This window comes from Bacillus rossius, chromosome 10, assembly GCF_032445375.1.
Source record: "Bacillus rossius redtenbacheri isolate Brsri chromosome 10, Brsri_v3, whole genome shotgun sequence".
Classification (NCBI taxonomy): domain Eukaryota; kingdom Metazoa; phylum Arthropoda; class Insecta; order Phasmatodea; family Bacillidae; genus Bacillus; species Bacillus rossius.
This window is the reverse complement of record NC_086337.1, coordinates 31,997,821-32,012,581: the sequence shown is the minus strand read 5'-3', so window position 1 is coordinate 32,012,581 and position 14,761 is coordinate 31,997,821. Positions and strand designations below refer to the sequence as shown.

The window sequence follows — 14,761 nt, the reverse complement described above, 5'->3', positions numbered from 1 at the left end:
ACAGTGCGATTCATTTGTGAAAGCTGTTGTACAATTCCAGCATTAATTTTCAATACCATCTCAACCATGTTAGCATTTAGTGCATCATTTAGTTCCTCTATAAATGTTTGTGCGAATAAATCTAACCTGCTCTCCAACGAGGTGCACATATCACCCAACTTTGTCGACACAGCGGAAAGACTTTCATTTAATTGAGCAATTAAATGCTGTTCTTTAGCCTCCATATTGCGCAAGAACTCCATAATCCCCACTTGCACATCTCTTGTTACAGTAAGTGATCTGTTGATATCTGTAACTTGTCGTGTCATACCATCAGTCATCGAATGCAAAGCATGTGTAAAAGCCCCGCTTACTGCGTCAACATACTTCTTATTAGCAGCATCACCATCTTGTTTAGGATCACCAACTCTCTTAAAATGTTTCCAGCTTAAGTCGCAGTCCCCTTCACGAGTAAACGTCATGCATGAGACGTGCGATCGTTTAAGTCCACCACCACCGAACTTTGACATCATGATTCATGAACCTATCACAATAAACTGATCAAAACCACATCTGTAACGCCCTTTATGTAGAGGAAAATCTTTAGCTATCACAATGAAACCATGCTCATTAGGACTGTTCCAACAGTGACCGCAAAGAGTTTTAAATCTCTCAAAGCTCATATCTGTACCGACATGGTCGGAAAACACATGTTTTAGATTAAGATCGTCCATTTTAAACAAAATTATTAGATTACAATTATCTCGCACTAATTGCTTTCGGGTTTGGGTATAAGTTTGTACCAAGTAGAAACAGTCGATCTTGTGGTGTCGCCCCATAGAATAATACTTTTGAACAATGCTTTGTTTATCACAAGCAACATCATCGAAGATTAGCACAGAGTTGGGGAGGGCTTGACTGGGGTCTAAAACATCAGCATTTTCTCGAAATTTAAAAAATTTCACTCCCCCGACATTTTCCAGCACATGGGCTAAACGTTGATATTTTGGTTGTTCTAGGGACTTGCTATATAAATACACATTCTCAAAACGTATCCCATTGGGGTGTTCGAGAAGTGAAAGAATAAGACAAGTTTTGCCAGAATTCGAAGGACCTGACACTATACACCGTATGGTATTTGGTAACAGAGATCCATGACGTTCTTCAGTTTTACTAAACACATCATCATCAATTAGTGAAATTGGTAAAGCGAGCTGTTGTTGAACAACCTCCATTCTTAATACTAAACCTAAACACTATAAAACAGTCATCCTTATAGTGAAACCACTCAGTGTCTTGATATGTCTTGTATGAGACGGAAGAGAGGTTCAGGCTTAGTTAATTCTGTTATAAATAAGCTACCATTCGAGGCACATCTTCCGGGCTACAATTTCTGTGGACCTGGCACGAGACTAGCCGAGAGACTAGCAAGAGGTGATCGTGGTGTGAATGCACTAGACGAGGCGTGTCGTCTTCACGATATTGTGTATGCGAATAGTAATAACTTGGCTGAAAGACATAAAGCGGATAAAATATTAGCTGACACGGCCGAGAAGATTAGAAAGTCTCCCGAAACTAAATTTGGACAGAGAGTATCCGCGTGGACCGTTAACAAGATTATGAGAGTGAAACGTAAGCTTGGTGCAGGTTTAAGATTTTCATCATCATCAAAGAAGAGAAACCGTAAATCTGTCAGGAAAGCCCTGGGGAAGAAGGGTGGTCTATTACCATTTATATTTCCAGCACTCGCTGCATTAGGCAGCTTAATTGGTGGAGCTGCGGGTGTTGCTAAAACTGTTTCCGATGTCCGGAGTCAGGCACGTATGCAAGCGATAGCACGTGCAGCAAAAAACGGTTCAGGACTTTATCTACGCCCCTACCCACAGTCGGGTGGTGGGGGAAAGCGAAGAGGAAGAAGAAGAAAGAAAAATCGCGGGAGCAGGAAGCGATAATCAAAAACTTACCAAAGCGAGCTCTTACAAACCTCGAGTTAATGAAGGCGATAAAAGAATTGAAAATACCATACTTTAGACAAATATACATGCGCGATTCGCTACCTAAGAAACCATTGCGTAATGAAAGTGCTATTTTGAATCTAGACTCATCCAAAGGACCGGGAACGCATTGGACTGCTTATGTCAAGACCGGTCCTAACGTTGAATATTACGATAGCTTCGGAGACTTGCCTCCACCAGTGGAACTGATACGATATTTAAACAAGTGCAACATAACCTATAATTATGACAGACAACAAAAGTTGCATTCATGGAATTGCGGTCACTTATGCTTAAGATTTTTAGTATCAATATATAAGAAGCATTAGTGTTATCATAAGCCACATATGCGACAGAGTGTTTATAGAGAGACCACACACAACGCGAGACGCAGTGTAAACTAGACAAAATGTCAATAACATTAATTTTAACTGGGAAGAGCTCGATTATGAGAACCTACTACTTCCCTCCCTTGCAATTGGATGGAGAGTGGACAATGGCATTGATCGATCTGACAACATATAACTCGATACCGAACATTGATGAAAATAATCAAGTTTTTCGATACATCGCAAACAATGAACATCATGAAATGAAATTACCAACAGGTGCATATGAAATAAGTGACATGGAAGCTTACATAAAACAGAACCTACCTGCAGATTCAACATTTCTATTACGAGGCAACCCCAACACCTTACAGTGCATAATGTTCAGCAACAATATACATGTGGATTTTAGTGGAAAAAATACATTAGGTGAAATGCTTGGATTTTCTTCTCAAGTATACAAAGCAGGTGAGCTGCATGAATCGACAAATCCTGTAAATATATTCCCCGTGAATGTTATACGAATTACAAGCAATGCTGTGGGACACACATACTTGAATGGTAAATTAAACAATACTATTCATGAATTTTCCCCCATAGTACCTCCGGGATATAAGATAAATGAACGACCTACCACGCTCATTTATGTCCCAGTTACCGTTCAATCGATATCGGAGCTCGACATTCAAATAGTCGATCAGGAAGGACGCTTAGTTAACCTAAGAAAGGAAGAAATAACTCTAAGACTGCATTTGAAAAAACAATGGGAGTGAAATATTTTTCTAAGCATAAATGGAGCGGTTCAGGTGTGTCCTTATCCAGTAGACGACGAGACATCAAGCCGTTAACAGATGTTAGCCGCTTGATGTCTCGTCGTCTACTGGATAAGGACACACCTGAACCGCTCCATTTATGCTTAGAAAAATATTTCACTCCCATTGTTTTTTCAAATGCAGTCTTAGAGTTATTTCTTCCTTTCTTAGGTTAACTAAGCGTCCTTCCTGATCGACTATTTGAATGTCGAGCTCCGATATCGATTGAACGGTAACTGGGACATAAATGAGCGTGGTAGGTCGTTCATTTATCTTATATCCCGGAGGTACTATGGGGGAAAATTCATGAATAGTATTGTTTAATTTACCATTCAAGTATGTGTGTCCCACAGCATTGCTTGTAATTCGTATAACATTCACGGGGAATATATTTACAGGATTTGTCGATTCATGCAGCTCACCTGCTTTGTATACTTGAGAAGAAAATCCAAGCATTTCACCTAATGTATTTTTTCCACTAAAATCCACATGTATATTGTTGCTGAACATTATGCACTGTAAGGTGTTGGGGTTGCCTCGTAATAGAAATGTTGAATCTGCAGGTAGGTTCTGTTTTATGTAAGCTTCCATGTCACTTATTTCATATGCACCTGTTGGTAATTTCATTTCATGATGTTCATTGTTTGCGATGTATCGAAAAACTTGATTATTTTCATCAATGTTCGGTATCGAGTTATATGTTGTCAGATCGATCAATGCCATTGTCCACTCTCCATCCAATTGCAAGGGAGGGAAGTAGTAGGTTCTCATAATCGAGCTCTTCCCAGTTAAAATTAATGTTATTGACATTTTGTCTAGTTTACACTGCGTCTCGCGTTGTGTGTGGTCTCTCTATAAACACTCTGTCGCATATGTGGCTTATGATAACACTAATGCTTCTTATATATTGATACTAAAAATCTTAAGCATAAGTGACCGCAATTCCATGAATGCAACTTTTGTTGTCTGTCATAATTATAGGTTATGTTGCACTTGTTTAAATATCGTATCAGTTCCACTGGTGGAGGCAAGTCTCCGAAGCTATCGTAATATTCAACGTTAGGACCGGTCTTGACATAAGCAGTCCAATGCGTTCCCGGTCCTTTGGATGAGTCTAGATTCAAAATAGCACTTTCATTACGCAATGGTTTCTTAGGTAGCGAATCGCGCATGTATATTTGTCTAAAGTATGGTATTTTCAATTCTTTTATCGCCTTCATTAACTCGAGGTTTGTAAGAGCTCGCTTTGGTAAGTTTTTGATTATCGCTTCCTGCTCCCGCGATTTTTCTTTCTTCTTCTTCCTCTTCGCTTTCCCCCACCACCCGACTGTGGGTAGGGGCGTAGATAAAGTCCTGAACCGTTTTTTGCTGCACGTGCTATCGCTTGCATACGTGCCTGACTCCGGACATCGGAAACAGTTTTAGCAACACCCGCAGCTCCACCAATTAAGCTGCCTAATGCAGCGAGTGCTGGAAATATAAATGGTAATAGACCACCCTTCTTCCCCAGGGCTTTCCTGACAGATTTACGGTTTCTCTTCTTTGATGATGATGAAAATCTTAAACCTGCACCAAGCTTACGTTTCACTCTCATAATCTTGTTAACGGTCCACGCGGATACTCTCTGTCCAAATTTAGTTTCGGGAGACTTTCTAATCTTCTCGGCCGTGTCAGCTAATATTTTATCCGCTTTATGTCTTTCAGCCAAGTTATTACTATTCGCATACACAATATCGTGAAGACGACACGCCTCGTCTAGTGCATTCACACCACGATCACCTCTTGCTAGTCTCTCGGCTAGTCTCGTGCCAGGTCCACAGAAATTGTAGCCCGGAAGATGTGCCTCGAATGGTAGCTTATTTATAACAGAATTAACTAAGCCTGAACCTCTCTTCCGTCTCATACAAGACATATCAAGACACTGAGTGGTTTCACTATAAGGATGACTGTTTTATAGTGTTTAGGTTTAGTATTAAGAATGGAGGTTGTTCAACAACAGCTCGCTTTACCAATTTCACTAATTGATGATGATGTGTTTAGTAAAACTGAAGAACGTCATGGATCTCTGTTACCAAATACCATACGGTGTATAGTGTCAGGTCCTTCGAATTCTGGCAAAACTTGTCTTATTCTTTCACTTCTCGAACACCCCAATGGGATACGTTTTGAGAATGTGTATTTATATAGCAAGTCCCTAGAACAACCAAAATATCAACGTTTAGCCCATGTGCTGGAAAATGTCGGGGGAGTGAAATTTTTTAAATTTCGAGAAAATGCTGATGTTTTAGACCCCAGTCAAGCCCTCCCCAACTCTGTGCTAATCTTCGATGATGTTGCTTGTGATAAACAAAGCATTGTTCAAAAGTATTATTCTATGGGGCGACACCACAAGATCGACTGTTTCTACTTGGTACAAACTTATACCCAAACCCGAAAGCAATTAGTGCGAGATAATTGTAATCTAATAATTTTGTTTAAAATGGACGATCTTAATCTAAAACATGTGTTTTCCGACCATGTCGGTACAGATATGAGCTTTGAGAGATTTAAAACTCTTTGCGGTCACTGTTGGAACAGTCCTAATGAGCATGGTTTCATTGTGATAGCTAAAGATTTTCCTCTACATAAAGGGCGTTACAGATGTGGTTTTGATCAGTTTATTGTGATAGGTTCATGAATCATGATGTCAAAGTTCGGTGGTGGTGGACTTAAACGATCGCACGTCTCATGCATGACGTTTACTCGTGAAGGGGACTGCGACTTAAGCTGGAAACATTTTAAGAGAGTTGGTGATCCTAAACAAGATGGTGATGCTGCTAATAAGAAGTATGTTGACGCAGTAAGCGGGGCTTTTACACATGCTTTGCATTCGATGACTGATGGTATGACACGACAAGTTACAGATATCAACAGATCACTTACTGTAACAAGAGATGTGCAAGTGGGGATTATGGAGTTCTTGCGCAATATGGAGGCTAAAGAACAGCATTTAATTGCTCAATTAAATGAAAGTCTTTCCGCTGTGTCGACAAAGTTGGGTGATATGTGCACCTCGTTGGAGAGCAGGTTAGATTTATTCGCACAAACATTTATAGAGGAACTAAATGATGCACTAAATGCTAACATGGTTGAGATGGTATTGAAAATTAATGCTGGAATTGTACAACAGCTTTCACAAATGAATCGCACTGTTGATGTTTTGACGATTACTCCTGATGAATATTCTCGCGGTGTGTTGTCTAAGAAACCTTCACCTCCAAAACCAGCACCTGCAAAAACAGCATCTTCAAAACCAGCACCTCCAAAACCAACACCTCCAAAACCAGCACCTCCAAAACCAGCACCTCCAAAACCATCAAGCTCTAGACATGCCTAGATCACTCACGTATTGATGCTAGTTGTATATAAAAGGGTGATATGCTATCGCTAACTCTGCAGTCATGTCTCTTGAGGCTAGTAAGTTGGAGCGCGTCATAGAAAATGTTCGTGCAAAGTATCTACTTGCCAAACGAGCTCGTTTGGAGAGGGATGCAATTAATGAAGAAATATTCAAGTCTGTTAATTCGCGTTTGGATAAACTTGGACCTACTACATCGCTCGCACAGTCTATCGATACTGTGAAGCAGGATTCTGCGGAAGAAGCTACTGTGAAACAATATTTAGAATCAAGCGACAGTGATGACTCGAACGCTATTCCTTTAAAACATCACGGTGTTCCATATGATGATTCTTTAGGTGGAGTGCAGTCTTATTTGCAGAGCTACAACCTTCGCTCTGGTGATGGAACCTATGGTGTATCTAAACGACATAACCGCTGGTTTTTAGGGGACACGGAAGTATTTTTTCACGATAACAATATGATTCGCGTTAAAGATGAACTAATACAACCTGCTCCTGGTTTATTTGAACTTTTATTTCGCAGAGAGCCGCATACGTACTCGGAATCGGCCCTTAAACAATATGGTAATCTACTAGAGCTTACAAATGCTTATTTTAAAAAGAATGATCCTGCAACAAATCTCTATAAAAGCACGTCACATGCGAAATTTGATATCATTAAGCAACTGTTTCCACATATTGGTTCGCAGCAACGAGGAAGTGGATTGTTACATAAAACATTGGATTTAGGTCGTAAACGAGAGTTCATTTATTGGAATGATCCGAATGAGATAGTAGATCGACTCAGGTTGTTAATGGCCTCGCAGGCTTCTGGCCACACCGGACACAATAACGAAATCCTTTCGATACTTGAAGAGTTACAAGAATCAGGATACATTGCAAAATGAGCGACGCACAGCGTGGGATTGCATACGAGCTTCACCGAGGCAAACGTATTATATTTCCTCGCAGAAGGGTTTTAACATATGGACTCCATGATTTACTACAGATTGATTTGGTAGAAATGATACCATACAGTAAAGTGAACAGTGGTTACAAGTACATCCTGACTGCCATAGATGTGTACAGCAAACGTGCTTATGCAGTTCCAGTTAAACAAAAGACAGGTGTGATGGTTACTGCTGCCATGAGAAGTATTTTGAAAGAAGCAGGAAGTTTTAAAAGTATTCAAAGTGATGCGGGAACAGAATTTTATAACTCAACTTTCAGAGCTCTTATGAAAAGAAAAAATATTAATCATTATTCCACTCACAGTGAGATTAAAGCAAGTGTGGTAGAGCGGTTTAATATATCTCTAAAATCGCTGCTTTTTCGCGAGTTTTCAGCTCAAGGAAATTATAAGTGGCTTAAAATTTTACCACAAGTTCTACGTGTCTACAATAACAGATTCCACCGCACCATTGGCATGGCTCCGAATCAAGTGAAGGATGACTCTTTGCTACAAAGTGTTTACAAATATGTAAAGACAATAGACCCTAGAAAACCTAAGGCTCGTGTGGGGGATCATGTACGCGTGTCACGAAACAAGAAAGTTTTTGAAAAGGGGTTTACACCGAATTGGTCTCACGAAGTGTTTAAAGTAACAGCTATGAGGTCCAGCTTTCCGCGTGTGTATAACTTGAGTGATATGGATGGAAATGAAATACAAGGTGTTTTTTATGCTTCAGAAATTCAAATTACAAAATACCCCGATACATACTTGGTAAATAAAATTCATCGAAAGCGTGGTGAAAGATTCCAGGTGTCTTGGAAGGGGTTTCCCGATACCGTGAGGACATGGGTAAGGAGAAACGATATGGGAGTTTAAGATTACATATACACATTTTATTTTACCTTATTGCTTGTTCTCAATCGAAGCATATTCTATGGAATCGTTTGTGTGGGCTGTTTTTGAGATTCTATTCCTGCAATGTATTTATAATGTGTGGACTACTTCCTGAACACGACCCAGCACTCTGCAGCTTGGGATCAACAAGCTGTGACGTCAGCCCGCGCTGGGCGCCTCATTGGAATGTGTAGCGCGACATCGGGGTTGCATGTCATCTTTCCGTCAAGACCCGGTCAACTATAGTCTTCATTCTGTCTCTGACAATTCCATAATGAACATGGCTGCTTTTGAGGAAATGCGCGATTGCATTGAATATGTGCTTCATGCTTGCATCGGCATGAATATAGATGCGATAGTACACCATCTAGAGGTCTCCGCGATCAATTTGTTCGCTGCATTTCCAGAGGAATACGAGTTTCTAACATACCTTTACAACGGTATTATAGCATGCTTTGAAGCTGTAATGGAGGCTCAAGAGCAAGTGGAGCCAGATGATGGAGTGGACAGCGGCTTGGGAGAGAGTGACGGTGAAGCATAATGCTTGCGCCCTTGTTAAACATGGAAAATAGGCCTCTCGGGGAAACTCGCCATGTATAAAAAAAAGGAGTTAACGCATTTAATGCTGTACCTCCTGAGACATAGTCTCTAAGGTGATGTGGAAAGCAGCATACCACTATAAATTCAAACACAAGTTTTTATTTATTTATTTTTTTTCAGCTTACACTCCAGAGAATCTTCCGCCACGTCGAGATGAAGAGAATGAGACTACACATCATAGTTATAAATTCACTATCACTAAATAATAATAATGAGCTTACACTATTATTAAATGCATTACAGGAAAGCTAACACTAAAGTATGCCTATAATAAAATATTTCTTATGCCTGCTTCTGATGCATATAAAGGAACACATATCATGATCATTCAATATGGTGCACTCTGTGCATGTAAGGGAACAATCTTTTCGGTGCACTCTGTGCATGTATTGGAACGAGTCCTTGGGTGTATCATGTGCTTCCAAGATGGTGGGGCTGTTGAATCCAAGATGGCGGAGAATTGTTTAAAGGTTGTAATATTTTTTAAATTTAAATATCGCGCCCTCTGGTAGCAACACTTGTAACTAAATATATCGATTAGCATTCGACCTATCGAATGGTGCTGCGCCCTGGCAGCAGAAATATGAAATAAAAGTAAATATATCGATTAGCATTCGACCTATCGAATGGTGCTGCGCCCTGGCAGCCGAAATATGAAATAAAAGTAAATATATCGATTAGCATTCGACCTATCGAATGGTGCTGCGCCCTGGCAGCTGAAATATGAAATAAAAGTAAATATATCGATTAGCATTCGACCTATCGAATGGTGCTGCGCCCTGGCAGCTGAAATATGAAATAAAAGTAAATATATCGATTAGCATTCGACCTATCGAATGGTGCTGCGCCCTGGCAGCTGAAATATGAAATAAAGATGGCGACGGTGGCGTCATCTGGTATCGATTATATGAACTAAAAGATGGCGACGGTGGCACACTCTGGTAGCCAACTTGAGAATCAAGATGGCGGCGCCTCTGGCAACTAATTTTTGAATTTGCCGCGCGATACTAGCGACATCTACCAGCCAACTTGAGAACCAAGATGGCGGCGCCTCTGGCAACTAATTTTTGAATTTGGCGCGCGATACTAGCGACATCTACCAGCCAACTTGAGAACCAAGATGGCGGCGCCTCTGGCAACTAATTTTTTGAATTTAGCGCCATCTGGTAGTCTGTGCTGGAATTAAAGATGGCGGCTGTATAATAATTTTAATTTCAAATGTGGCGCCTTAGGTATGCATTAAGGAAGGCAAAAACACCCTCCCCCCATTTATCATAAACTTGCCGTCAGTACATAGCATATATAGATTATTTATTCCACCATATTCCAATTGGTCTCGTGGTCTAGTGGTCAAGGCGTCCGCCTCGTAACCACGACATCCTGGACGTTTTCACGTCCCATGGATCGAATCCCAGCCTCGGCACTGAAAATATTTTAGTTAAAATAAAATAATACCTGCTGCTACCTGGTGGCGACCAACAGAACTATATGACGTCACACAAGATGGCGGCCTCCAGCAGCCGAAACAAGATGGCGACCAGGAAAAATCAAGATGGCGGCCTCCAGCAGACGAAACAAGATGGCGGGCAGAAGAAATCAAGATGGCGGCCTCCAGCAGACGAAACAAGATGGCGGCCAGAAGAAATCAAGATGGCGACCTCCAGCAGACGACACAGAATCATGACGTCACGATTCGAAGTTGGTGGAAATTTCTAGAAATACAAAATGGCGGATTTGCGGATTTGCGGATTTGCGGATTTGCGGATTTGCGGATCTCCGGATTAGCAGATTTGCGAATTTACGAATTTGCGGATTTGCGGATTTGCGGATTTGCGGATCTCCGGATTAGCCACTGGATTAGCGGATTAGCCACTGGATTAGCGCATAAAAAACTGGATTTGCACATAAAAAACCATAAAAAATGCGTAAAAAACCATAAAAAATGGGATAATCCCCGGATTACCCCGCTCCCCCCTCGCCTATGTTCCAGAGTCGGCACGCTCTCCCTACTGTCAACGAGGCTTAATAATTTATTTAAAAAAAATATATATATATATGAGCGAGATTTTAGTACTTGCCAGTGATGTGTAAACATCTAACCTCAGTAACGAGCAAAATCGTGTGTTCTGATGTTGAAAATACACACATTATACGAAACTCGGGCCTCGAACACGATATTTAACATATAATTATTTTAAATTATGATGGGCGTGATAAATATGCGACAATTATGTTTTCAACCACATTTCTTGACGCGAACCACACGTAGTTTCCACACCCACCGCTAGAATGTTCTGGCGGAGCAGTAACTTTGACTATTGAATCATTCCATTTGCAGAGATAAATTTTAAACTATATAATTAAACGGCTCCGATAAACGCGAAAGACTTGAAAAAAAAATAATCCAGGAATTTGGGCCTGATTTTCGACAAAGAATTTTATTAAAATATTCCTCATCTTGTTAAAATTCACTAAACAGTTAATACTATAAAGTTTGCACATCGGCGGATGTTTTGTTTATGGCAGACCACAATTAAACTTTAAACGAAACGCACGTTGAACTGAAATTTCAGTTTCACTGTTAGCAGGAGTCGCCATTTTACGTATGTGGCGCTACAAGCGAGAAAACAACAAAGCAGAACTGGCGCATGCGTTTATCTAAAACTGTTTGAGTAACGCTTTATTTGTGATTGTTGAATTTAGTTTAGGCCACGCCAGTTTGAATTTTTCTCTCTTGTTGCTATACTTCTAATTTTGAAATAACTTATCTTAATGTTTTGCCATGTTAAAGCATAAATAGAATTTCCCAGGCCTTTTATACCTTGTTACGACTACATATTTACTAACAGGATCTAGTCTGTAAGCGTTACTAGTAAGTAACGTATTACTTCAAGCGGGCGACTACATCCAGTTCACAAGAGCTGACTTCAACAAGTAGCCAAAGCTAAGACCTATGCCATGTTGCATTGGCTGCAACTGGGCATGTATTAAGCAAGCAGGAAAATGCACTACGGTACGGGAAGATAAGTTTCTACCATGTAATGTTTGGGTGAACATGGGCGGGAAGCCAACATTTCAAAGAGATGAGAGCCACACCCGAAAAGTTCCAAAGTTCTTCAAGTGTGCCCCTAACCTAATCTAACCTACACTCTCGAAAAAAAAAACTATTATTTATTACACTGACCGAACCTAACCTAGCCTAAACCTTTACTTCGGCAAACTTCGGAACTGTTCGGGCTGTGGTTGTGGCTTTCATCATTATGAACTTTAAGGCTAACCCACTGAAGTCTACTTTATTTTGTTTTTTCCGCTTCAGGATATTGTTGTAACCAGGTGGTGGGTGGCTACATTCACCCCCAATCCGTCCGCCAGATGGCACCTAAAAAACCACGGAAAGAAGAAAAACAGCGAGTTCGATTCATTCACACGCTCAGCGCCTCGCCTTCTTCAGACGCGCTCTTCCTCGGCCTCCCCCTTCGCCCATATTCCTACGCGCCCCCCCCCCCCCCTCCCACGACCCGTCCTGCCTACACTCCAGACGTACATTGCGCTATTCGCGGAGCGGCTGATGAATTGCGACCGGTTACCTATCCCCACTCTTCCCCCTTGTCATTCCTGTCAAACCTTCACAAAAGACAAATTTGCAAGTGGGAAATATGCGTCGACCCGCCTCGAAAATGTAGCACATTGAAAGACTGGCGTTGTTGTTGCCACCGCCGCGCTCGACGGAATGATTTAGCGCCCTCCTCGCTGCTCATAAATATACAGAGTGAGTCTGAACTCGAAAATAAGAACTTCGGCTGCAGGTAAATCGCGACAAAATAAGTCGAATACCTCTATACTAGAGATGGCTCAGTTCCCAATTTTTCTCAAATCCGAATCTCGAATTAAAATCCCGTAGATCATCTCGAATATACCCTTCGAATCTGAATCTAGGTGTTAAGCGTAAAAAATTTAAATTAACGTACAAGAAATTTAAAATATGAACTATGGTGTTGAAACATTCAACCTTCTAAAAGTTCGTTTTACAAATTAAGTTTCCTCAAATCAATACGTATCGTAATTTTATTTACATAATTACAAGTTACAAGTACATTATCTTGGGTAATAGTAACAGGATAGGTATTGTTACGAACGCGGGAGACAAGGCAGCGAAGAGCGCCAAGTACCGGTGCTACCTAGCGAGCCCGCACGGTTACTGAGGTCACGCGCGCATATCTTCGAGGATCACGTATTAGTACATTCCTCTGTGTGCGCCACACGGTCATATAGTAAGGTTTGGCAACTACCTCTCCTTCTCCTTGACAGGATCCGTCCGCTTAGTAGAGCTCGCGGCGGCTAGCGAACTAACGGCGCTAATAACAGTTTAGTTTAGAACTTCATCAATGAATTGCCCAAGCAACGTCGGGTACTGCAGCTAGTTTTATATAAATCACCAGATAGAATTGTTTATGGCGTTACAGTCTATCAACTTTCGTTTGATTTTAAGCAGTGAATTCATCTAAATTTAAATAGAAAAATGATTACATCTACTATTTTTCTTTTTATTTTGAAACTAACTAACTTCGAAGTTAGAAAATATTATTATACTCGATTAATGCGAGAAACGCCTGTAACGTTTATAAATATCAGAGAGCATTTTAGTTCAATGTTTTACAGAAATGAGTTGTACGTCTGCGTAAGTGAGATGTTCAGTTTGTCGCCTTCCGAAAGCATTTAGATGTGTTGCTCGATTTTCGTATATCATCCGATACACTATACCAAGAATACGAGCACCATGCCAAATAAAAGATATTCTCTCCTACTTTCTGGACAGTCATCAGTTTCCATGAACGTGGTTGTAGACCGGTTCGAGTTCTGGGCCCGGAGATGTGCAAAGTGCCTGACGTCACCTCGGGGAGTGTGTGTGCCACCCACTAGGCAAACAGGCATCCCGTCTGGCACTGGCGTTGTGGAAAAAAAAAAAAGAGGAGGGGTACCCTGAGCTGCGGAGAGGGGTCACCTTTCTCTCTCTCTCTCTCTCTCTCTCTCTCTCTCTCTCTCTCTCGTGGAGGAGTGGTAGAAAGAGGATTATAGCTATGACGTGAACACTAAGGATAGCCCTCTAAGGTCCGTTCTACAATGGCACGAAAACGAAGACGGATCCCCCGGAACATTTCACTATCACGTCTGCTGCTTCCAAAATGAACTCTAACGTACTTAACAAATGGCAACCAATGAGATTGCATTCCAAGGTTACGTAACATTCCTTTAACTGAATAAAATATGATGCTTTGAGATCATAGAACATGCAGAATTTATATACGCAATAAAAATAAACGCCAAATTAATAATTGAATACTAGATATTCTTGTGCTTGAAACAATTTTTAACGGATTGCTAACTAAACAAACAGCCAAGTACTCGGCTCTCTATTGGTCGCACGGAGCAACGTAAACGGAAGAGCTCCGCATTACCGGGCTAATCCATACGGGTCCGTTTGCGCCTGAGTGCCGTTGGAGAAACTGCGCGCCGTGAGATCCGTCTCCGTTTGCGTGTCATCGTGAAGCGGGCTTAAGCCAGGATTCGCAACACACGGGACGACACGACCGCGCGAGCATGACGAGAATGAGGCGGTGGACACACCAAGGCGAGCACGAACGCGAGCGCGGGCGCAAACAACGCAACATTTGAATACAGCAACACACACCGCCGAGCGAGCAGTTCGCGCGGCCACGTGGTCTGCGCGGTCAGGACGCGCGAGCTGCGAGCTGACCGCACATGCTGGGTTGTTCGCGCGGCCAGTGTGCAGTTGTGAGCAGTTTGGACGAAAACATGGATTCT

At 41.4% G+C, this 14,761-nt stretch overlaps 1 long non-coding RNA gene across 1 annotated transcript in view; it reads right to left on the bottom strand.

The window, feature by feature from the left end:
• LOC134535913 (uncharacterized) overlaps nt 1–14,761 on the bottom strand; it is a 52,773-nt gene that overhangs the window by 35,890 nt on the left and 2,122 nt on the right. The window lies entirely within an intron of this gene.